The sequence below is a fragment of the Rosa chinensis genome, chromosome 7 (assembly GCF_002994745.2).
Source record: "Rosa chinensis cultivar Old Blush chromosome 7, RchiOBHm-V2, whole genome shotgun sequence".
Classification (NCBI taxonomy): domain Eukaryota; kingdom Viridiplantae; phylum Streptophyta; class Magnoliopsida; order Rosales; family Rosaceae; genus Rosa; species Rosa chinensis.
This window is the reverse complement of record NC_037094.1, coordinates 67,994,819-68,021,001: the sequence shown is the minus strand read 5'-3', so window position 1 is coordinate 68,021,001 and position 26,183 is coordinate 67,994,819. Positions and strand designations below refer to the sequence as shown.

The 26,183-nt window shown below is 44.3% G+C and overlaps 1 long non-coding RNA gene across 1 annotated transcript; it reads left to right on the top strand.

The window, feature by feature from the left end:
- The first annotated feature begins 18,683 nt into the window (after positions 1–18,683).
- LOC112175177 lies at positions 18,684–20,424 on the top strand. The gene is made up of 3 exons (XR_002926333.2): positions 18,684–18,802; positions 19,301–19,373; positions 20,296–20,424. It is a non-coding gene; the product is annotated as an uncharacterized LOC112175177 (long non-coding RNA).
- The last annotated feature ends 5,759 nt before the right edge of the window (positions 20,425–26,183 follow it).

Sequence of the window (26,183 nt, the reverse complement as noted above, 5' to 3'; positions counted from 1 at the left end):
CGATTTAACTAAAAAATTGCATAAATTGATTAAATTCACTAGAGAATTTATAATATTAATGGTGGAGTGGAAACTCTAGTTTAAAGTGAAAAAAATACTTGTTCGACCTTTATATACATATAATATTAACTTTTTAAAATGGATCGTCTACGCGAGTTATATAAAATATATAATCCAACTCATTTAGTAAATGAGTTATATGAGTTCACTTCGTGTTGGTGGGTTGATCTGTGGCCGACCCGTTTAATAAATGGGTCATAGCGGGTTGACCCGCGGTCGACCCGCTTTTTAATCATGCGAGTTCAACCCGTTTTATTTCGTGCGGGTTTCGAGTCATGTTATCGGGTCGTGTCAGAATTGACAGCCCTAGTCGGAGGTGAGGGGTCGACGAGGCTGTGCGGAGGCTGCTACGTGCATGCTTGCGCGGGTGCATGCTGAGGCAAGGCTCATCTGCCGCTGGCGAGGCTAACTGAGGGGTTTGCAAGTGAGGGCATGCCAGGGGGGCTGCAGGCTAGGCATTTGTGCACTGCGAGGCCAACTGAGGGGCGCAGAATGCCCGCGGAGACTGGCACACGGGTGCGCTGGCGAGGCTATCCAAGCGAGGCTAATAGAGCCGGTTCAGTGGCTTTGGCTACTGGTTCGGTGCCTTTTCAACCAGTTCTTGGAATTATTTGACCGATTCTGGAACCCTCATGTCGAGATACTGTTGTTGACAAAGTTTGGTGGCAATAAGAGGTCTGGAAGGCGGCGAACCAGTAGAGAATTGATTTCTGGTTCTGGGGGTCGGTTCGGTACTTTTTCGGCCGGTTCTTGGGATTCTACCACCGGTTTTGGACTCTTGGTGTCAAGGTCTTCAAGGTGTGTGGTGGAGGAAGAAAGGATTTTAAGGTTTTGTATTCGAATTTAGGTTTTGGTTATTTGTTTCAAGGTTTGACTATTTGTTTCAGGGTTAGAGTTTCATGCTGATAACGTGTTTTAGGAAAACTGAAATTAGAAGAGAATTGAGTTATACTTTCATTGATAATTGGAGCATGTTTATATAGATTACAAGCAAAGAATATGTGTCTTACAATGTGTACATACATGTGCATTTGCAAGCATAATTAGCTATAATGAGCCACGCTCATTGTACCGCCAGGGGTACCAACGCCCACCATATAAGTGACTGGCGTAAAGACAGCTAGCTAGGTTACCGCCTGAGCCCCGGAGCAACCCCAAAGCACCGCCGACGCGCCGTGTCAAGTTAGCATCAGAAGCTACTGAAACTGGGAACTGAAGCACATCAGTCCCACATCGAAAACAAGGAGAAGATCATCCTCTTCCTCACCTATAAAAGGTCCTCTCCTCTCTCCTCATTTATTACGCATTCAATACTTGCTTACTGTTACTTTGTCAACATAAATACATCGACTAACTTAGGCATCGGAGAGCTGAAGACCGCCCAGCGCGGTCTCCCTCTGACGCCCCTTTGTATTTCACTTGACAGGTAACGGGAACTACAACAACATAAGTATCGATCCGCCCATCGGATCAGCGTTAGCTAAAGTCCGGCTACCGCTAGACTTTTAGACATTAACATTGGCGCCGTCTGTGGGAATCCTTGAACAGAAGGTCATCCCATCACAATTACCATGACTAACGGTAGCGGGGGAAATGTCGAAGAGCAGGCAGACCAGTCCGCCGTTCCCCAACCCGCCCACCCAGCGGTATGCATCAACCGCGCACTATTCAACACCCCGGTCAACCCAGGCGGTGAAACAAATCCAAGCAGCAGCCGTCCCCCAGGTCAGGACCTCACCGCCTTGTATGAGCTGGCGCTCGCGGACCTCCACAAAGCAAACAGGGAACGCGAGCAGGAACGCAAGGAGAAGGCGGAAGCCCAACACCTGGTGGCCACACTGATGACACGTTTCGACGAGCTGAGGCGGACGCTGGACGCAAACGCCAACCCCGCACGAAGTGAGCATTCACACAGCACCAGACACAGCCGGCCTACCGCTGGTATAGGACCCATCGTGCAAATGCAGGTACCGCCAAACCCACCTGAGCTGGCGGGAATGGGACCACCCCCTGTCCCACAACTGTTGGAGCAGGAGGCGGAGTCATCGCTGCGCACCCACCGCTCGAGGACTAGAGCAAGGACAGAGGGCAATCTACCCATTCCCGAGCGGGGGTTAGTTCCGCGGAGCGCCCGAACGGGCCCCGCCGGCGACGCAACCACCCAAATTTTGGAGAGGATGCAGCAATTAGAACGGAGACTAATCCTGGCAGAGGCGGGCACCCCGGCGCCAGCCCCAAACCCACTCTTCGTGTCCAGGCCAGGCCCATTCACCGCTACAATTTTGCAAGCCGTCAGACCAGCGTTTGCAAAGACCCCAAAAATGTCACATTATAGCGGTAAGACCGATCCCTTCGTCCACATGGACACGTTCAAGAAAGTCACCAACAACAAGGGATTCGATGACGCCACCCTGTGCCACTTGTTCAGCGAAACGCTGGATAGTGAGGCAATGAGTTGGTTTTTCGAGTGTCCGCTAGGGTCCATCGACTCATTCCACGCATTATCTCATGCTTTCCTCTCTCGATTCATCTTATTGTCCGCCGGTCATCACAACACGAGCCAGTTGTTTGGCGTCAGGCAGGGAAGGGACGAATCGTTGAAGGCATTCGTCACAAGATGGCGAGCGGCAGCATCTCAGTGCCGCGATCTCGACAAAACGATGGCTTCGGCGGCTTTCAAGCAGGGACTCCTCAAGGGACCATTCCTCTATCACCTCAACTACAATCATCCCAATGCGGCGTATGATCACCTTATGAGTGAGGCGGTCATTCATGCCCAGGCGGAATTTATCACATATGGAGAAACCCCACCGCCACCAGCAACACCAACAAAGCCATCTCAACCCTCCTCCAGCCATCAGGAGACCGCCAGCAAAGCCCCCACTGCACCGCCAGCTGACAAGAAGAGGGAATGGCAGCAGGGCAGTTATCAAAGCAAGAGGCAGAAAGACAACCACTACAAGGGCAACCGCCCATCCCATAGGGACAATCGCAACAAGCAGACGGAATCCTCTCAGCGGTATGCAGTATTCACCGTCCTCACAGCCTCGTACGAGGAAATTTACAATCAATGTAAGGATCAGATACCACCGCCACCCTCACCGAAATTCCCCAAAAAGGGTAAGCCAAAAAACACCGGCATGTGGTGCAAATACCACGAGGACAGCGGTCACAATACCAACAGTTGCAACGCTCTCAAAACGGCCATTGAAACCATGTACCGTGACGGCAAGATGGATCAGTTTAAGGTGCGCCAACCGCCACCTGTGATTGCCAACATTGAGCCACTGGGCCGCATCAACACCATCGATGGCGGGGCTCCAATCACCAACATGTCTCACAGGGCAAGAAAGCGGTATGCACGCGCAAGTCACCCAAAGGAAGTCTGCAACATCCACTACGAGAGATCTGCCAAACTCCCAAAGTCTGGTTGGGAGCCCGTCACCTTCTCAGAGGAGGAGGAGCGCGGAGTACATCTACCCCATGACGACCCATTTCTGATCGATGCCATTCTCGACAGATGGTCAGTGGGAAGAATCCTGGTGGACAGCGGATCTGCTGTCAATGTCATATTCAGCGGTTGTTACAACAACCTTAGGCGGAACAAGAAACTACTACAAGACCATGAGCCATTGCTTAGCTTCTCCGGCGATATCACTCAACCGCTAGGTTCTGATTACATGCGGTTAACCGTCGGTTCCAGTCCATGTATGGCACAGGTACATACTGAATTTATAGTTGTGGATTGTTTCAGTTCGTATAATGCCATCATAGGACGGCCGGCACTCAACAAGCTCAAATGCATCATCGCCGGATACATGCTTCTCATGAAGTTCCCCACACCCAACGGCACAGGCTGTGTCAAGGGAAGTCAGCAATTAGCACGAGAGTGCTACTCAACCACCATTGCGCGGTCAACCCGCCGCCATGAAATCCTAACTGTAGGAAATCAGGCACCGCCACCAGATATCTTCGAGGATCCTAGGGATGAGGAGGAGAAATATGTAAGGAAGGAACCGGTCAATCCGGAAACATCGTTGAAGGTCATCAGCATCTCTGACGAGCACCCAGAGCGGACAGTCCGCATAGGAGCTCAGCTAGACCCAGAGGTGGCCGCAGAACTCACTCAATTCCTGCGGGACAACGCCGCCGTTTTCGCATGGTCATATGCGGACATGCCAGGTATCTCTCCCGAAATCATCACACACAAACTAACCATCAAGCCATCCTTCCATCCCATCAAGCAGAGGCGAAGGGCCTTCGACGAGGAGAAATACCGCGCCATAGGAGAAGAGGTCGCCAAGCTCCAGGGCATTGGATTCATCCGCCAGGTAGTCTATCCCCAGTGGATCTCCAACCTGGTCATGGTCAAGAAGCCTAGCGGCAGGTGGCGGATGTGTGTCGACTTCAAAAATCTCAACAAGGCATGTCCAAAGGACAGTTTCCCTCTGCCACGCATTGACCAACTGGTCGACGCGACCGCCGGGCATGAACTCCTCAACATGATGGACGCCTTCTCCGGCTACAATCAGATCAAGATGCATCCCAGCGATCAGGAGTGTACCACCTTCACCACCGACAAAGGGCTGTACTGCTACAATGTCATGCCTTTCGGTCTGAAGAACGCCGGTGCAACTTATCAGCGGCTGATGAATGCTATGTTCGCTGAACATTTGGGCAAGATAATCGAGGTCTACGTGGACGACATGTTAGTCAAAAGTATAAAAGCCAGCGGACATGTGGCAAATCTCAAGATCATAGTTACCATCCTCCTGGCCTATGGCATGCGCCTCAACCCAGAAAAATGCTTCTTTGGCGTCACCGCCAGCAAATTTCTGGGTTATATTGTCAGTGAACGAGGAATCGAGGCTAACCCGAACAAGGTACAGGCCATACTCGACCTGGCGGACCCTGAGTATAAGATACACGTCCAGTGCCTCCAGGGCAAGTTAACCGCCCTTTCTCGATTCATCTCCAGGCTCTCTGACAGGTGTGCCCCATTTTTCAAGCTCCTCAAAACGACTCACAAGAAAGTCATCAACTGGAACCCAGAGTGTCAGACGGCGTTTCAGGGCTTGAAGGATTACCTAGCGGCAGTCCCACTACTCTCTATCCCTGTGCAAGGAGAGACACTGTTCATATACCTAGCGGTATCGGTATCAGCGGTGAGTTGCGCCATTGTCCGGCGGGAGGGACAGGACGAGCTCCCAGTTTTCTACGCCGGCAGAGGCATGAACGGGGCAGAAACAAGGTATCCACCCTTAGAACAGCTAGCTCTTGCACTCATCGTTGCCGCCAGACGCCTCCGCCAGTATTTTCAAGCGCACACAATCCACGTGCTGACCAATCAACCACTAAGACAGGTGATGCAGAACCCTGAACATTCAGGGCGCCTCAGCAAGTGGGCCATCAAGCTCAGTGAATTTGACATAGATTACAAGCCAAGAACCGCCATGAAGGGCCAGGCTGTAGCGGACTTCATCGCCGAGCTCACTGAGCGTCAGCCCAATCCCAGCACGGAGAATGAGCCCGGGACGGAAATGGTCACCGCTAAGGAGCCAGCTCCCCTACAATCAGATTGGAACCTGCATGTGGACGGCTCCGCCAGCGCCAAGGCCAGCGGCGCTGGAGTCATCCTCACAGGACCTGGGGGGCTGAATGTGGAATACGCGCTAAAATTCAACTTCAAAGCCTCCAACAATATGGCGGAGTACGAAGCACTCATTGCCGGCTTACTCCTCGCCATCGATTCAGGGGCTGACAGTGTCAACATCTTCAGTGATTCCCAGTTGGTCGTTAACCAGGTCAATGACAGCTTCCAGGCCAAGGACCAACAGTTAGCGGCATACTTGGGGTACGTTAAGACACTCCTCAAGAAATTCAAATTTCATAACATCACACAAATCCCCAGGGAAAAGAACGCCAAGGCTGATTCACTGGCAAGACTGGCAACCGCCCAACCACATCAGAGTCCAGCGGACACAAGAGTGGAGTGTCTTGACAGGCCAAGTATCACAAAAACCCTGGCGGAGATCTTCAACATTGAGGTCAATACCAGCTGGATGGACGAAGTCATTGAGTACAAGCGCAACGGCACATTGCCGGAAGACAGAGTTAAGGCGCGACAACTCCAGCGGAGGGCAACCCGCTACAACATCCAGAACGGCAAGCTGTACCGCCAGGGATTCACCCATCCCAACCTCCGCTGCCTAACCCCAGAGGAGGGAAAGGTCGTTCTGGCAGCAATTCATAGCGGAGAATGCGGAAACCACTCAGGCGCCAGATCCTTAGCCAATCGCACAATGCGACAAGGCTATTTTTGGCCTACTCTCGGCGACGATGCCCGCCAGGTATCAAGATCATGCCACAAGTGCCAACAATTTGCTGACATCCCGCATGCACCGGCGGAACCACTATCGGTCATCGTCGCTCCATGGATCCACTCAACTTGGGGCCTGGATCTGATGGGAAAATTTCAAACCGCCAAGGGCCAGTTCAAGTACATCATAGTGGCTATCGACTACGACAGCAAGTGGATAGAGGCGGAACCACTAACAGCAATAACTACCGCCAAGGTAATTCACTTCCTCTGGAAGAACATCTACTGCCGTTACGGTGTCCCACACACGATAATCACCGACAATGGCACACAATTCAACAACAAGGAGCTCATCTCTTTCACCGCCAACTTGGGTACTAAGATGAGTTTTGCATCTGTCGCCCACCCCCAGACCAACGGTCAGGTCGAAGCAGCAAACAAGATAATCAAAAAGCTGCTGAAGAAAAAACTCGACAAAGCAAAGGGTCTATGGGCGGAGAAACTCCCGGAAGTTCTATGGGCCATCAGAACAACCCCAACTTCCGCAACTGGTGAAACTCCTTTTTGCATGATGTTCGGAACGGAGGCTGTCCTGCCTATTGAGGTCTCTCAACCTACCGCCAGAGTCGAGGGCTACCGCCCAGAGACCAACACTGACGGCATCAACCTGGACAAGGACCTCCTGGAGGAAAAGCGACACAAGGCCCATCTATGCAACCTGCAAAACAAGCAGCGGGTATCGCGGTTCTACAACGCCAGAGTCAAGGCCCGGAACCTCCAACTGGGGGACTGGGTAATGAAGGAAGTCATTCCACCGCCAACAAAGCTTCGCCCAACTTGGGAAGGTCCATACAAAATTGTGGAAGTCGTTAGCCCAGGCACCTTCTACTTAATGGACAAGGATGGCGTCACAACGACCCACCCTTGGAATACCGAACACCTTCGCTATTATTACAAATAGTCATGCCGCTACCCAAGAGCATCTTGACTTAGCTAAATTTTTGTTCAATATTTAGCTAAGGGAAGCTACCCAACGGGTACTACCCCTCTTTTGTAAACGCTGATCAGTCAGCTATCAATGAAACGAGGAATTATTCAAACCATTGTTACCAAGTCTAGCACTGAGGGCAACTGGCAACGCCAGCAATCGTCAGCGGACCACGTCCGCTACGTGGTGCACTTGGACCAATTTTAATTCCTTTAATGTTTCATTGCTTGGCAAAAGAAAAATCTCTACGTCAAAACTCTAGCGGTACAAACACATCATGACAAACGTCAATCTCTGAAATTTCATTTCAGGGCTGGGACTCCCCACCCAAAGTAGTTCATTATTACAAAGTGTCAAAAAAAAAAAAAAAAAAAAAAACTATGGAAGTCTCAGCTAGCTTCAGCGGTTGTCTTCAGCTTCTACGGCTTCAACTGGCGGCGGCACGACCGATCGGCTCGCCTGATCGGACCCTCGAGCTGTCGGACTGGGAGTCTCTATAGTACCATCCGCCCGGGTGTGTGCCTCCAGAAATCCGGCACGTGACACCTCCGACGGGGTCTGCTGGGGAGTCTGCCGGGACCTTTCCGGCGGATGGGAGCCACTTTCCCCGCTGCCCGAGTGAGTACCTGCCGCAGGGTCAGGCACGACTTCTGTCTCCGGCGGGACACTCTCGACCACCGGCACGTCGGGCTGTGACGCCTTTGCAAAGTCAATGGCGCCCTTCCGCTTCAACATGTCTATATTGGCCCGGGCCCCAGTCTTCGCCGCTTCGGTCAATGTCTTTTTATACTCCGCCGACAGCTTGAACGCTTCAACGGCGGCGGCCGCTGAGGAACTCTGTTCATTTTTCAGGCGGTTAACCTCCCCGTCCAGCCGCTGCACCTCATCCAGTCTGGCGGCAGACTCCCGCTGCACAATAATGAGCTTCTTATCTTTAGCGGCTATCCGCTCCTGCAGCAGCGCGATCTCCTGCTCCAACTTGGAGACGCGCTCATTCCTCTCCAGATCCCGCCGGATGGCCGCATTAAGCTTGCCACGAGCGTCCGCATAATCACACTCCGCCTTGACCAGTGCCCGCTCGACCTCCGTCAGTCTCTCCTTGGCCTCCGCCAACTCCCTCTGGAGACCTCCGATTTCTCCCCTGAGCTCTTCCTCAATCCGGGGCTGCTTTGACGCCGCCTCGAACATACCATGTAATCCCGCAGATATTTGACCAAACGCCGAGCTGAAGGGCGATTGGTCAATTGCCGTCGGGAGCGATAGGCCCGCCAGACCCCCGAACCCCAGCCGCTCGCACAAATGGAAAAGGAACGCCCGCTCCCCTTCTGTCATGAATGGCGCATACTCGGCGAAGGAGTCCAGGTCACTGACGGCTGCCGCCTCTCCCTCCGCCACGGCAACCTTCGACACAGCTTGCCGGGCCTTCTTTTGTTGGCGGACTCCGATCACCACCCCTTCTTCCTCTTCCTTAACGGGGGAGTCAGGCTGCCGGCGTTTTTTCTCCAGCGCCCTTTGTGTCCCAGCAGCGGTCCTCGTCACCCGCACCGGCGGCTCACCCCTGGACTCGGTGGCAGTCTCCGTCGGCTGCACCGTCTTCTTTTGAGGACCGCGCCGGGTGGTAGGCATCCGCTCCCGCGGCCCGGTAGCAACAATCCCCCTATCCCCGCCGCCTGCTTGAGTATCCGCCTGTACTACCGGCAGACCATCCTCACCCAGATGGGAGTGGTGCGGCATCGGCAGCTCCACCGCAACCTCGGACTGGCTCAGCACCAGCGTCTCCGGGTTCACCACCGTCTGCTGGGCCGCCAGCCCCTCGGCATACATAGCCTCCAGAAAATTTTCTATCTCGGCACGATCCATTGCTTTTTCGAAGGCGTCGCGACTAGATTTGTTACCGGGCGGGGTTTCTGCAAAGAAAAACACAAACACCCGTCAGTCCGGATCACTTACAAAAAAAGAGAGGTGTGGCGGAAATGTTCTCACCAATAGAACGAGTTAGCCGCAGGTCGACCAGCAATTCCCAACCGGTCAGAAGACGGAAGTCAAGCAAATTGCGGTTCCGCCAGCAGCCACGGATCCTCGCCACGCGACACTCCTCTTAGCGCGTCAAAATGTACCTCAGTCCCGCTGCACAAACACAATAATCATTAACAAAAAGCGCAGGTTTGCAAAAGTTTGAACCCGCCAGTTATTTTTAGCGGAAACCAGTTGCCAACCTCGGATGGGCTGGAATTCCGACTTAGTCTTAAACGTCGGCCCCTCCACATTCGACCTGGTGTGGTACTCCCAGCCATCTGTGGCGACGCAGAAGGTCCCCCGCCAGTAGGACATTGAGTCCCTTAGATTCTCAATCAACTTGGGCGCTCCCTGGCGGCGGCTCAGGTTCACACACCCTCTGCAACCTCGGCGCTTCACATACACTAGCTCGTAGAAATGAAGCACTTCCGCCACGGTAGGCCCCTCGCACCCCGACAAGCGCCACAAGGAGTTCATCGCCAACATCAACCGCCACATGTTGGGACAGATCTGACCAAGGGCAAGGCCAAACTCGCACACAAGAATTTGGAGATTGGGCACCAGCGGGAATGTCACTCCTTGGCGGAATATGGCCTCGTGCACGGCAGCACATCCCGCTGAGAGCATCGAGGCCTTCTCATCCGCTGTCGGCGGGCGCAGCTTCACCGAGCCCGGCAACCGGAACGTCCGCTTCATCCGGTTAACGGCGGCGGCATCCATCCGCCCACCTGCCTCGTCGACGGCGGTGCCGTCTGAGAGGTACCACGCCGACTCGACATTTTGGCCCGGCACTTCCCCTTCGCCAGCGGAGCCGCTAGCAGCACTATTGCTCGCCAAGCGCTCGTCGCGCCTAGCAACCTCACCCGCCCTGGAGCTCTCTGGACGCGAACCACGATCCATAGCTACTTCCCAGGGGATGGTCTGAAGTGGCTCAACTTCAAGCGGTTCTGGCAGTGAGGTTCCTGCATGGGCAGACGGACGCAACGAGTCAATAAAAGTCATATCCGCCACGCTGAACGACACGTCAGACCCGGAATCCTCACTGCTCGAAATCTCTATGACGTTGGCCATCCCAAACCCTAAAACCCACATCAGTCAGCACAAATACAGATCTAACCTACTCTCACATCAGATATAGCCAAAGATGTCAAGAACAATTACCCACAAAAATACCAAAACAAAAACAACCACACACTCAACTCAGATTGGACCATCTAGCAAAACCCAAAACCCCAACTTTCTGTCAAACACCGTAACCTCCCTCAAATCTCTCCCTACACCCTCCGAGAATAACACAGAAGCAATATCATACCATTAACAGAAATACAAAAACCCAGAAACCACCATGGGAGATTCAATGAAACAGGAAAAGGATCCGAAATACCAACCTCACGTCGAAGACTTTGGAGTGCAGCTCGTCTTCACTGACAGATTTCGTCCTCTCCAGTCCGACTACTCCACGCAAACCCGGGGATCTCCTTCGCAATTCGCAGACGAACAAGGCTTGAAGGAGGCAACTCAGATTTGAAGATTTTCCAGAAGTGTCGAAACTCGCTCAGTTCCCCCCTTTTTATGTCAACATCAAGTAATCCTGAGCCGTCCGCTACAAAACGACATCACGTAGCAACCGTACACGTGTCCCACGTCTTCACTAACTCCCTGGATTAGCCGAGGCGTCGCCTCGGTTACGAAACCCATCATTACTCACATTAATGACGAGAAGACGGCTAGGCTTAGCAGACAAACCTCCACACGCTAACCCTCTATGAGTTGGCCACGTGTCAACCGTCGTCTTCTTCAGCTTCCAAGGGAAGTCACCACTTGAGAAGAAACCCCAAGTGACGGAGTCTCCGCTGAGCGGAACCCCGCCAGCGGATCGTCACTTGTCATTCAAGTAACGGATTCTCCGCTGAGCGAAACCCCGCCAGTGGACCGTCACTTGCCATTCTCCAAGTGACGGAGTCTCCGCTGAGCGAAACCCCGCCAGCGGACCTTTACTTGCCATTCTCCAAGTGACGGAGTCTCCGCTGAGCGAAACCCCGCCAGCGGACCTTTACTTGCCATTCTCCAAGTGACGGAGTCTCCGCTGAGCGAAACCCCGCCAGCGGACCTTCACTTGCCATTCTCCAAGTGACGCAGTCTCCGCTGAGCGAAACCCCGCCAGCGGACCTTCACTTGCCATTCTCCAAGTGACGGATTCTCCGCTGAGCGAAACCCCGCCAGCGGACCTTCACTTGCCATTCTCCAAGTGACGGAGTCTCCGCTGAGCGAAACCCCGCCAGCGGACCTTCACTTGCCATTCTCCAAGTGACGGAGTCTCCGCTGAGCGAAACCCCGCCAGAGGATTTTCTCACTTGTCATCTCAGGTGACAGTCCACTGAGCGACACCCCGCCAGCGGAACTTTTCTTGTCACCATCGAAGTCTCCACCGGAACTTCCCTCGTCATTCGGTAAACGGGGCGTCCTCCGCTACACAGCACACCGCTAGCGGACCCCCCTTTCTCAACTGACAAGCTGCGTACTTTATTCAGCGCAATACCGCTCAATAAAATACCACCAAGCACGTCTACTTGACGCTGCTTCCTGCTACATCTAGCAGGGGGACTTCCGCCAGCGGCGGATCCCGAGGCCAGGCCTCTCTGACAACGCCGCCACGCGGAGTTACGGTCAGAATGTCCCTACGGGACACGGGGACTAGTCAACAGTCTACGACAGCCCTGATCAGGTACGTTGACCCCCGTCACTTGGGTGCTAAGATTGGGCTCACAACCCAACACCCTCTGCTCCGTGCAGCGCTGCTCCATGCAGCTCCCCCTCAACAAACAATAATAACGACCATCCGGAGGTCCATCTTAGCCGGGGAGTGGGGGACTCCCTGGGGGGCCTAGCAGGGGCCCACCAGAAAGGGCACAAAGCGTTTGCTCAGTAAATCCATGGTTGACGACGCACTGACGCTAATTATGCTTCTGCAAAGTCTAGCGGGAGAAACGATTCAAACCGCCGATCAACTCCCCAACCAAGATTGCCCTCCTTGACTGGGGATTTGGGGGACTTGTACATACATGTGCATTTGCAAGCATAATTAGCTATAATGAGCCACGCTCATTGTACCGCCAGGGGTACCAACGCCCACCATATAAGTGACTGGCGTAAAGACAGCTAGCCAGGTTACCGCCTGAGCCCCGGAGCAACCCCAAAGCACCGCCGACGCGCCGCCACGCGCCGTGTCAAGTTAGCATCAGAAGCTACTGAAACTGGGAACTGAAGCACATTAGTCCCACATCGAAAACAAGGAGAAGATCATCCTCTTCCTCACCTATAAAAGGTCCTCTCCTCTCTCCTCATTTATTACGCATTCAATACTTGCTTACTGTTACTTTGTCAACATAAATACATCGACTAACTTAGGCATCGGAGAGCTGAAGACCGCCCAGCGCGGTCTCCCTCTGACGCCCCTTTGTATTTCACTTGATAGGTAACGGGAACTACAACAACATAAGTATCGATCCGCCCATCGGATCAGCGTTAGCTAAAGTCCGGCTACCGCTAGACTTTTAGACATTAACACAATGTAACTAAATCATACAATGATTGAAATATCTCCGTAGATATCAGTAAGACTAACCCTATTACAACTAAGACAAGTAATCAGAGTTTGGGTCAGACACACAAACTAGGTGTCCTTAAACAGGATCTAGATTTAAAGAGAAAGCAAATAACTAAAACAACCATAGATCCTAAAAGTTTCTAGAAACTTCTACAACTCTACTAGACGATCTGTTATAATTGGTATTGAAATTGATTATGCATAATGAATTGAACAAGCATTTTTTCTTTTTTGTCTGAAGAGTTCTACAATTAAAAGAGAAAAGGCTTAAAGCCTAGAACTTGAAAGAAAACTAGTATCTACCCAACAAATTACACTTGAAGAACAAAGATAGGATGATATAGAATCAACAATTAATAAAGTTAGTAGACAATCCGATCTCATCTAAGCCACTCTCTATTTGTGGATTAGCAGGCTAAAAAAGGATAAATCTCTCACCTCTTCTCACTTTAATTAATTTGTTTCCTGGGATCATAGCAATAAGTCAAAATTTCAGTACAATAACTTAAATAGATCTTCCATAAAACCAAATATTATATTTTCCTTGATGACAGATTTTATTTTCAGCAAAAGGAAAGGAATTTTAGATCCTCTGCCATAGAATTTTTGGTGGGAAAACATAAATGGACGAAAATACTCATGGCAAAAAACTACATGACACTTGAGTTGACGGTGTTATTAACAGCGTGTACGAATGTTATATGCATAAATAATAAGTTAAGGTACACTACTACAGATAGCCCATATAAGGACACCATATGAGGACACTTTTTGACCGGGGTGTCCTAATAAGCTTATGAGGACGACTTAAAAAAACAGGAGCAAAATATTGCTGCCCCGCCTATTTTTTTCGTCAAAAGTTAAACTTCCCACTTCTTTTTTTCCCAAACATATTCGCACTTTGGCCTCTATTTTACAGTTGACCTCTCTCTTCTCTCTCTCTCTCTCTCTCTTTGTGCATCTCTTGATCTCTTCCTCGTCGAACAAATTGGAGCTCTGATTCCTTAGCTCTGAGCAAAACAAATCTCACCACAGCTGGGTACTTCTCTCTCCTCCTCTATCTGTCTATGACTTTTTCTTCTTGCCAGATCTATATGCTCCATCCAGATCATAACGTGTCTCCTATATCCATATCCGAATTAGATGGTATGCCAGATGGTCGATTCATAATCCTTTATGTGGATGAGATGCTAGAGGTTTAATTTTGTTTTCATCTACTCTTCCGCAGATGCCAAGTCCAAACCTCAAGGTCAAAAATCCTCTCAGCAATGTCGCCACCGTCATCTCTCTCCAAACCCCCAACCTCGCTGCTGTCCCTAGACGCCTTCGACCCCCTCCGCGATGCCATTGAGGAGCTCCAGCTTCCAGCGCACCAATGTTGTGTGATTGAGAACCTCTGTTAGAGCTTTCTGCTAACATATGGTGTCAGAGTTGGGATTGAGATTCTGCTTCGCAAGTTTAAGTTGTCTCGCAGACAGTCCTACTCTTCCTTGCTCGATCTTAAGGTATAGAGTGGCCTTTTTTTAATTCATATTTGCATTTCATGGATGATTGATTTTGTTAATGGTAGTGATGATAGGATTGGGGATGAGAATTAACTGTTTAGGATCAGAAACTATATTCAATTAAATTTATGAATTGAATTTTTTTTCTTTTGTTCATTAGTGCAATCTGCAAGAAGGGATGGAGGGAAATCCTGTTGCTAAAATCATCCAACCCGTCGATATGATGAAGGTGAGTGTTGAAATGCATCAAGATAGTAATTTCTGTGAGATTTGGATTGGACCCATGATTCCAACTCAGGTCTTTGAGCTTAAAGTTGGTTTCTTTTGATGGGTTTTAGATCTATGATTTGTGGGTCTATTTCGGATTGTGATTTGGTTTAGTGGTGTAATGTGGTTTAATGGGATCAATGGTTTAATTGGTTTTTGTTGTGTTGGTTTTGGTGTAGTTGAGAATTAAATTGGGTCGAGGATCAGCTGGACAAGTTTCCAGGACCATGATCAAGGAGGAGGGTTTTGGTTCATTGTATAAGGTAAGCTTATTTGGTGTGAATACAGTTTGACTTTTTGATTCATGATTTACTTGATTTAGTGCTGGATGTGTTGGATGAGGAATTTATATCTGCTTGAGGTCTCGAATTTTAGATTCTTCATGCCAATCAGATATGTATTCCTTTCCATTAAAATGAGGACTGTTAGATTAGTAATGTAACGTCCCGTATCTTAATTTACCCGTTTACTAATAATTAGGCCGGTAAACGATATTTACTTTCACTTTTACCGTCGTTTCAGTACTTTTAGGGGGCCTTAAAAGATGACTTTTCGTTCGGGTCAAAATTTGAGGAAAACTTCCTTCATGAAAATCGTAGAGGGCGTTAAACCGAGCGCGTGCATATGTGGTACCTAAAAATCAGAGTTTGTATGCGAAAGTTATGGCTTAAAATGTGGAAGTTACTGTTTATGGTAATTTTCTATAAATAGCCGAGTTACTGTAGTAAGTTTTCATTTTCGGAAACTTACTGAGCCCTCTCCCTTCTCTCTTCCTCTCCGACCTCTTCACCTTCTTCCGGCCATAACTCCTCCATCCGGCGACGGATTTTGCCGTATAAGATGTCGTTGGAAAGCTCTTTTCCTTCTCTTCATTTCTGGGTTCGTTTCGTAGCTTAATATGAACTGTGGAAGGTGCAGCAACGAGAAGAAGAGGACGGTCACTGTAGCAGTTTTGAGTCAACGCCGATATTTTCCGATTCCGGCCGTCTCCGGCCACCAAACCGGCGTCGAAGGTTCGATTTTTGTCAAGGATCATTTCGCCCCTATCCTTGAGCCACGATTTGCAGTGTGGAGGTCGAATCGACAATTTCAAATTCTAGGGTTCTTGGGTTTTTCTGGAAAAATTTCACCGGCCAAATTGGAGCCCTTTAAGGTAAAATTGGAATTTTTTGTAGTTATGAAAAATGTTGGGTCTGTTGAGTAGGTAGTGCTGCCAAAATTTGGTAGCCATCGGAGGTGGTGGCCGCCGGCACGTGGGGCCCACGCGCTGCCACTGTTGGTGGCGTGTAGGGCAGTGTTTTAATTCTATTTTTTAGCCCATTAAATTGTAGAAATGTTGTAGAGCTTGTATGTGAAGTTTGGTGAATTTTGGAGGAGTTTGGAATTGTTTGTGATTTTCCGAAGTTCAGAGTTTTGTGATTGAATTGTGGGAAATCCGGCCGTAGGATTTCCCTCGTTTTCGTTGTGGAATATGTAAATCGAGGAATTGGTGTTATGGGTGTGATGTGGGTTGAATCCGAAAAGAATTGGAGAGATGATTTATGAGGATTCGATTTTGAGAATCGTATTTAATTAGAATAGTTATTCACGGATTATATTTATGTACAGGGCGTCGTACTAAGCTATTGCTCGACGAAGGAACTCGTACGCGTGATCGTCGGAATAGTACTGTGAGTGGACTTTTGTTTTTAAGTAAATGATGCATGTATTTATTTTGAAATTATTGGTTTATTTAATTATCGTTTTATTTATTGGGCATGATATTTTGCCTTGGATTATAATTTTGACGTTGTCTTTCCATATGAATTTCAGTTACGAATCTATTATGCTCGGATTTGGATTTATGATTTAATTTCGGAAATATGATTTATTTTCGGAGATTAATTATAAATTATTTTCAATTATGATTCGGAAATGGATTTTGAGCCTTCGATAAATATCTCCGATATATGGCTTTTATTTGAACGCATGACTTTCGACGAATTATTTCCGAGGTGATTTCCGGAATTATACTATTTATATTATGTTTATATTCGTCGATTTGAGATTTTATAAGAGATTTTCATAATGAGATTTTGATGGAGTTAGTTTTCATATTTATTTATTCGATCTTTGGTTTTGGCATTGGGAATGCCATAGTAATGATTTCGATTTGAGAATTATGATTTTGTTTGATCTCGCCGTTCTGCTATTGATTTTGAGATACTTTTGGCGTGTGGGACACGTCGATGATATTTCGCCTTACTGTGAGAATTTGGGGGAAGCTTTATGGATTTATGTGGTTTTCGGATTTTCTTTTGCCATACTTTGGGTGACTATTATCATTGCTAGAATTGATTCATCCGCCTTTGTGGCGAGGTGGTGGGATCACCGAAGCCCGTCCGCTTTTGTGGCGCTGGTTACTGTCTTTGTGACAGTAATGCTGAAGCCCAGTATCCTAATCGCTACACATAGTGGCGTGTGGGTATATAACGGGAGTATATGGGAGTACTTTAGCTTGGGAGTCTATCACTCGAGCCTGGGAGGCTCATTTGTATGGCTATCTTCTTCCCCTACTTTTATATTACTTCTGGGCTAGCGGGGTCTAGTCCGATGATACGATACTTAGCAGGTTTAAATTACAGTTTCCAGTTTCCTGGTTTAAAGAAATATGTTTTATAAACGTTGCATGCATCGAGGTTTTATAAATTTAAATAAATGCGGGAAAGTATTACAACTTTACTTCTTTTAAATTATTTATCTAGTTGTTTATTTTTGTCCACTCACACTAACGTGTTTTTCAATTACTTTCCCCTGGGCCATTCGGTTTCAAATGCCCAGTTTGCAGGCTAGGTTAATTAAGGTCGGGCGTACATGGAGTCGAGGCATAGCCAACAGTATTGCTTCCGCGTACTCATTCTATTTCTGTTTTCGTTGTTACCTAGTGGGTTAGTATTGCTCTGATAATCTATGGGATCAATATTGTATTGGGGTTGAGACAATTATATGTGAAATTGGAGTTGTGATTTGGAGAGCAGGTGGCTCCAGGAGAATAAGGATGGATGTTTTAAAAGTGTAAATGTTTTCCTACAGGTTTTGGGTAGCCTACTTTTAGGGGAAGTTCCGCCAAATTTTTGGTAGAATTTCTTCTAAAAATGGGCCCCGCAGGGCCACTTCGGATTTCGGGGTGAAATCCGGGGTGGGTCCTGTCAAGTAAAGGTTAATATATATATCAGGCTGAGACATTAATATATAGATTGGTAAAGGTTAATATGTTTTTTTTTCCAGACAAGTATCTTGATCTTAACTATTTATGGTTGCAATTTTTTTTCCCTCCGACTCATATTATTCTCTGCATAGGACCTGAGTAACCAACCTAGGTTATTGCAAACCCAACTTCCCGAAATAAAGAAGAGATTAAGGTGAATGCTAGAATATTGGGGTCTAAGTTGTGTTTTCCGGTTTCATTCACTTATGTTGTTGTAGAGCCCTTGGTTAATAATCCCATACTAATGTTAGGCAAATCTTGAATTCTACAGCTATTGGACGAACCTTGATAAGATCAATAATGTAGATCAGTTAGGGCAAATGGAAGATTCAATTGGAGAATCGCGTAACCGGATTCGAACACATAAGGTATCATCCTGCTTCAGTTGTGGATTTCATTATAAGAAATTACGTGTATGCCTTGCTGATGTTAGGATTGTGCTGTTTGAATAATGTCACATGATTAATCTTTTGTATAATTGTTAAATTCTATGGTTAAGCGGTAGATTTCTTTTCTAATTATGATGTTTAAATATATACTTCTCTCCCTGCCTCATCATCATCATCATATGTTGCAGTACTTTGAAAGTATATTTCCCCCTGTACTAATTCCTATTGAATTAAGTTACATTGTATTCCATTCTACACTGTCCTGAAAGTGAAAACTCACTTCCGACAAAACTCACATTGTATTACATTGTGCACATGCTTATTGGGTTGCTTAATTTTAATAAGGTTACTAACTTGCTCCTTTGGATTTTTTGTTTCAGAAAATTTCCGAGCTCTTTGTACAGGTAACTAGTTGCTCATATTTAGTAGTTGATATGTGTTTTGGTGAAGTCTCTAGAACTCAGTAGTTGATATATGCTTTTGATTCAAAGTTTTTTGAAAACTCATGCAGGGGCTCCTTATTTATTGTGGCTAATTGAGTTCTGTTTCTATCTTTGTCATCGTATGCATCTTTTTTTCAGTTCTATTATGTCTTGGACATGTCCAGGGACTGCTGTCTTTTATTTACAATTATGAATCTTTTTTCTTTATTTGAACTTACATCCTTTTTTTTATATATATATTTGTTTTTAATTAGATTGACTCATATAATTTGGTCCTTTGGAACCAATAGCTGTGTTATGTAGTCTCTTCCACAATGGTTCAGTCTCGTTTTTCATTCATGGTTTTGCATATGTGCATCAAAATGTGATATCTTAATCTATTTTTTGAATCTCCTTTAAGATGTTGTTACATTTCTGTTTGGTTATGAAATGATGAATTTGTTGTCTCTCTCTCTTTAGAGGTTGCATGATGAAAATGAAGGGTGTTCGATCTATTAACAGAGAAAGCATCTTTTTGGCTGCTGCACCACAGGTTTCTTTTATTCCATTTTCATTAGAAACTATGTTCACATTCTTTTTTCCCCCCATCTCCGATGCCATGTTGATCAGATAAACTATGTTCACTATTTTCCATTGGATGTCAAATTTAGGTGATTGCACTTCTGTGCTTTGCTTTGGATATGCATTGTGATGCTAAAGCTTGATAAGTTGGTTTAATAAAAATAATTCTCTTTCCTATCCTTTTTTTTTTTTTGTCTGAACTCTTTTTGCTTCCTGATTATCTGGTTCTTCCTAAAAGTTCTTGGTGGTGGTTATCGTTCTTGTTTCTGTTTTTTTCTTCTTCCTATTTCTATTATTTTTGTTTTGTCTGTCAGCACATATAGAACTTTCAGTATATGGGGTCTTGTTGTGACTTTGGTTCTTATGGAGCTAATAAGATTATGAATGGTTTAGTGATTTAATGGACATGTGGTGGTCATTAATCCTATATCTATATCTACATTACTAATTACTCTATTTTTTTTTTACCATGAAAGAAACAGTCAAGAATATGAAGATGAAATGTTATTCATGCACTTAGCATTATTCTGCAATATAATATTCCTTTTCATTTTTGCAAGTACATGGAAATAATATTACTTTGGAGTGTATAGAAACACAAGTACATGGAAATAATTGCAGCCTTCGTATTAGCTTTTAAGTTCTGGTTGCTGATGAGTTTATTGTTTGTGTTGTTTGCAAGTACTGAGTAATTAATTTTTTTTTCTTCATACTTCTGTGCAATTGTATATGAAAATGAGATATTGTAATACAGACTAATTTGAATTATATATTGCTGGTTGGAAGACTTGTTGATAAGCCCTATGGTTGGATTCTAGACTTGGCTCAATCTAATTGTTTAATTTTAGGAGTGTTAACATGTACTTGATATTGGTTTGTGCTATATTTATCAGGTTATGATTGAAGATATCAGGAAGCAGATTAAGCAACTATAAACCTACAAGGTGCAGGAGATTGAATTACTTGAGTAGAATTGTTGAACTGTAATTTGTTATACTTTAGAAATTTGTTTGCTTATGTATGGATATGATATTTTGATTCAGTTAATATTGCATATGGTGGTGTTTTGAGGGGTGTACAATTGGAGGAAGCTTATTATTATTATTATTATTATTATTATTATTATTATTATTATTATTATTAACCCTAAACCCTAATATTGCATATGGTGGTGTTTTGAGGGGTGTACAATTGGAGGAAGCTTATTATTATTATTATTATTATTATTATTATTAGATGGCAAGCAATACTTTCAGTATTTGATTTTGACATTGCATTCATCAAAGGAGAGAGCAATTCCCTTCCAGATTTTCTTACAAGAGAATTTTTACAGGGAAGATGAGTGAAAAAACCCATCCAACTTCAAAAGAATCCTATGCAATGACTCCCACAAGACCACAGCAAAGCAGACTGGTTTCCAGTCCAAATACTTTAAATGTTGCTGGACAATTAGTTCCTATCAGGAACTCTTTCACTCCTTTAGTGGAGCAACCTCAAACGTTTGCTCAAAAATTTACTCAGCCAAAATCTTCAAACCTGCAAAAACCTTTTAAAAGCCCATATTTTATCAAACCTGAAACCAAAACCATTCTGGTTATTGATCCAGAAATTTATGATACTGAACCGTATCAAATTCTTAGAAAAACAACTTATCCTCATTATTTTGTTACCAATGACCGTAACACAAGTTGCTACTTCCTCAAAGGACAACCTCCTAAGGTTTGGGTCTCTCTCTCACTAACTTCCCTCTCGGCCTTTTGGCTCTGATACCAGAGACGTATCCCAGGGTACAGGTGCTCATACTCAAATAGTTAGAGAAGTCAAAGCTTATGTCAAAACCCTACCATGTCTAGGGCTACCAGACCCAGAGTCCTATAAAATTGTCGAGACAGATGCGTCCGACATCGGATATGGTGGAATCTTAAAACAAAGATTAGCAAACGACCAACCTAAACAATTGGTTAGATTTACCTCAGGTTTATGGAACCAAGCTCAGCAAAATTATAGCATTATCAAAAAAGAAATTTTAGCTATAGTGCTATGTATCACAAAGTTTCAAGATGATCTTTTGAACAAAAGGTTTTTACTTCGCATTGATTGTAAAGCAGCAAAATCAGTTTTAGAAAAAGATGTTCAAAACCTTGCCTCTAAACAGATTTTTGCAAGATGGCAAGCAATACTTTCAGTATTTGATTTTGACATTGCATTCATCAAAGGAGAGAGCAATTCCCTTCCAGATTTTCTTACAAGAGAATTTTTACAGGGAAGATGAGTGAACCTTGCCTCTAAACAGATTTTTGCAAGATGGCAAGCAATACTTTCAGATTTTATTCCTCAACACTATACTTACTGGGATTATATTGATGCCTGGTCAAACGTTTTTTATCTTCAAAATAAAAACAGGCAGCATTCCTGGTTTGTTTTCTTTTGCAAAAACTTTCGCCCAAAATTTCCTTCATGGTTCAAATCATGGTGGCAGTACTTCGGTGCAACCGAAATTATTTTGCCTCCACCAATGAAAAGCTTATTCAAATTCTTTCAAGAAAATTGTGAACTTTCTATCATCAAACCCTTTGATGCAATTTTTACTTTTTATGCCTTTCAAAATATTGCATGGATCATCTCGTGGGATATAATTGTATCTCCACCAAATCAAGACAGTTCAATGACACTGGTCAGAAGATTCAAACAGAAGTGGTGGGATGGCTTCACAGTTGACAAGTTCTCTGAAGAGTCCCTCCTCCAATGGTTCAAGACCCATCCTCAATATTGGAAGCAAGGATCAATAGTCCAAAGTCAAGAGCAAAGCCAATTCTTGTTACAAAAATCCAAGATTCAAAGTCAGCTAGCAGGCATCTCTTCCCCTCACGAGTATGCCATGAAGCTCAAAGAAGTATTATCTCAAATATCACAAAGTGACAATGGAGATGACGACAATGACATCACGGATGAGGTTCAATCTCATTTCGCAAATCATGATCCAGATGCTTTTATCTTCGGCGAGTTTTAAGGAAAACCCACATGGTTGAACTTCCATACGAAAAAGACTTTGACGAAAGAAAAATCCCTACAAAGGCAAGACCAATTCAAATGAACAATGAATTATTAGAATATTGCAAAAAAGAAATTCAAGATCTTCTAGAATAACCATGTGTTTTGACATTTAGGGTTAAAGCTTTTAAAAGTCCTGGATCATTAAGTGACACAGGAAAGTTGGGAAAACATTCAAAGTGAATAGGACCATTGCATAAACTTGATTCAACTAGTCCTAAAATTGAGTCTTCAAAGTTTCTGTGTCTACAATCACGTAGAGCAACAAAAACAGAGGCTTTGAGACCATTTCTGGTCAAGGGTTGAATTCCTACTTGTACTGCACCTATATGCAAATACTTGTAGTCTTTCTTTTTGTGTTCTGCTAAAGCTTTTTGAGTAAACATTTGAATAATTTGATGGTCAGAACCTACTTCAATAGTTTGTTCTTGTGTCTTAATTGAATATAAAGTTTTGAAGTCAAAAGTGCCTATTTTGTATATTTCACTGTAGCTTTTCTTGGGTAATTTCCAATTTCCTACAATTTCAGTTAAGCTATGAAAAGACCACTCCTCACAGTTTAGCATAGTATCTGAAATACTACTCGATTCAGAAGTCATCGGGATTTAAGAGATTTTAGAGGGAGATTGACTTAATTCTTAGGCTGAGATTAAAACATCATCTATGTAAACAATTGAAAAATTTGAATAAGGATTAAAAATATCATTCATCATATTTTGAAATTCTGAAGGGGCATTTTTGAGTCCAAAGGGCATAACATTCCATTCGTAATGTCCGAAGGGAACATTAAATGCTGTTTTGTACTTGTCTTTTTCTGCGATTTGGATTTGCCAAAAACCAGATTTCATATCAAATTTTGAGAAAACATTTGCTTGAACTAGTCTTTTGAGTAAATCTCTTTTATTTGGAATTGGGTATCTTATCCACTGAAGGACTTTGTTTAAAGGTTTGTAATTAATTACAAGTCTTGGAGCTCCTCTTTCTAGTTCAGAAGCCTTCTGAACATAAAAAGCTGAACAACTCCATGGAGATTTGCTAGGTCTTATCAACCTTTTGTCTAGAAGATCTTGAATTTCTTCTAGACCCAATGAAAAGTAAAATTGCTGAATATCAATTCTATCTTCGTAGACTAGAATTACAACAAAAGTTTGTTCAAGGAATGTATCCTGTTGTTCTTCTTCCTTGTCCACCAATATTAAACAAGTAGGAATAATACAGGACTTGCAAATAGGTCTTATCAATCATAGGATAATGCCTGTTTTTATTTTGAAGATAAAAAACATTTGACCAGGCATCAATATAATCCCAGTAAGTATAGTAAAAGCAAGTGATGGTGACATGACCAAGATTTTCAAAGATGGTGACTTTACTCTCTAGCATGACTAGATTCATGCATGGCAAGAAACACGTCAAAAGTTGATACACCAAAGTCTTCAAAGTCTGTCAAGATTGGCAGAATAACGACAAAAGTCTTCAAAGCCTGACACGAATCACAACAAAAGTCGGCAAGATCTTATCTTGACAAATCTCTTCAAATCCAAAGAAGATCATTTTACTTTCCAGCTGTAAACTTGTAACAGTATTGTAATCGGCTATAAAAGGTCATCCAATGTACCAATATAGGCAGAGTCTTTTTAGAGACCTGAAGAGTTGTTTTTGAGAGTTTTAGAGTTGCATAGTAGCCTGCATACTTGCTCTCATCAAGATCAATCTTGTATTCAAACACTTTCATCAATCAAAGTTTCAACAATTTCAAGGTATCTTTTATATCATGTTTTTAATAGCTCATTTGAAAAGTAAAATTGCTGAATATCAATTCTATCTTCGTAGACTAGAATTACAACAAAAGTTTGTTCAAGGAATGTATCCTGTTGTTCTTCTTCCTTGTCCACCAAATAGTTATGAATATGATTGAACAACTCCATGGAGATTTGCTAGGTCTTATCAACCTTTTGTCTAGAAGATCGTTCTTCTCTATAATAATTTAATAAACCTTGAATCATTGAAATTCTCCATTCAAAATTCATTGAAGAAATATAATATAAATTGTAGCAATCATATTCATAACTATTTGGTGGACAAGGAAGAAGAACAACAGGATACATTCCTTGAACAAACTTTTGTTGTAATTCTAGTCTACGAAGATAGAATTGATATTCAGCAATTTTACTTTTCAAATGAGCTATTAAAAACATGATATAAAAGATACCTTGAAATTGTTGAAACTTTGATTGATGAAAGTGTTTGATACAAGATTGATCTTGATGAGAGCAAGTATGCAGGCTACTATGCAACTCTAAAACTCTCAAAAACAACTCTTCAGGTCTCAAATTGGTTTTAATCCTTATTCAAATTTTTCAATTGTTTACATAGATGATGTTTTAATCTTTTCAGAAAATATTGATCAACATTGGAAACATCTCTATAAATTCTTTCAAATTATTAAAACCAATGGATTAGTGTTGTCAGCACCAAAAATTAAATTATTTCAAACAGAAATTAGATTCTTAGGACACAATATCAAACAAGGTACTATAGTCCCAATTTCTAGAGCAATTGAGTTTGCTAACAAATTTCCTGATGAAATTAAGGATAAAACTCAATTACAAAGATTTTTAGGATGTCTCAATTATATATCTGACTTCTATGAAAAGCTAACAGTTGTGTGCAAACCCCTTTATCAAAGATTAAAGAAAACCCCTCCAGCATGGACAGATGCTCATACTCAAATAGTTAGAGAAGTCAAAGCTTATGTCTATTCAATTTGAGACAAAACCCAAATCAGATCTGCAAACGGACAAGAACCAATGTTTACAGATGTCCTAATCTTGATAATTGGGACATATGTGAATAGTGCCACCTCCCTCAAAATTCACCCTTTGATGACACGTTCCATGCTAGGAACACTCAAAAGCAAAAGCAAAGATTTCAAGCAAGACTTTCTTTCCAAAAGCAAGTGATGGTGACATGACCAAGATTTTCAAAGATGGTGACTTTACTCTCTAGCATGACTAGATTCATGCATGGCAAGAAACACGTCAAAAGTTGATACACCAAAGTCTTCAAAGTCTGTCAAGATTGGCAGAATAACGACAAAAGTCTTCAAAGCCTGACACGAATCACAACAAAAGTCGGCAAGATCTTATCTTGACAAATCTCTTCAAATCCAAAGAAGATCATTTTACTTTCCAGCTGTAAACTTGTAACAGTATTGTAATTGGCTATAAAAGGCCATCCAATGTACCAATATAGGCAGAGTCTTTTTAGAGACCTGAAGAGTTGTTTTTGAGAGTTTTAGAGTTGCATAGTAGCCTGCATACTTGCTCTCATCAAGATCAATCTTGTATTCAAACACTTTCATCAATCAAAGTTTCAACAATTTCAAGGTATCTTTTATATCATGTTTTTAATAGCTCATTTGAAAAGTAAAATTGCTGAATATCAATTCTATCTTCGTAGACTAGAATTACAACAAAAGTTTGTTCAAGGAATGTATCCTGTTGTTCTTCTTCCTTGTCCACCAAATAGTTAATCTTGGTTGATACCAATTCAATCACAATCACCCACAACCAAGACAAAGCCAGTGGCCAAATCTCTCATTCCAAAATTCAAATTCGCCAAATTTTAACATTCGATGATTGGAATCAACACCCAATGACTCCCAAACGGTTTTCTCAAGATTTTATTCCTCAACACTATACTTACTGGGATTATATTGATGCCTGGTCAA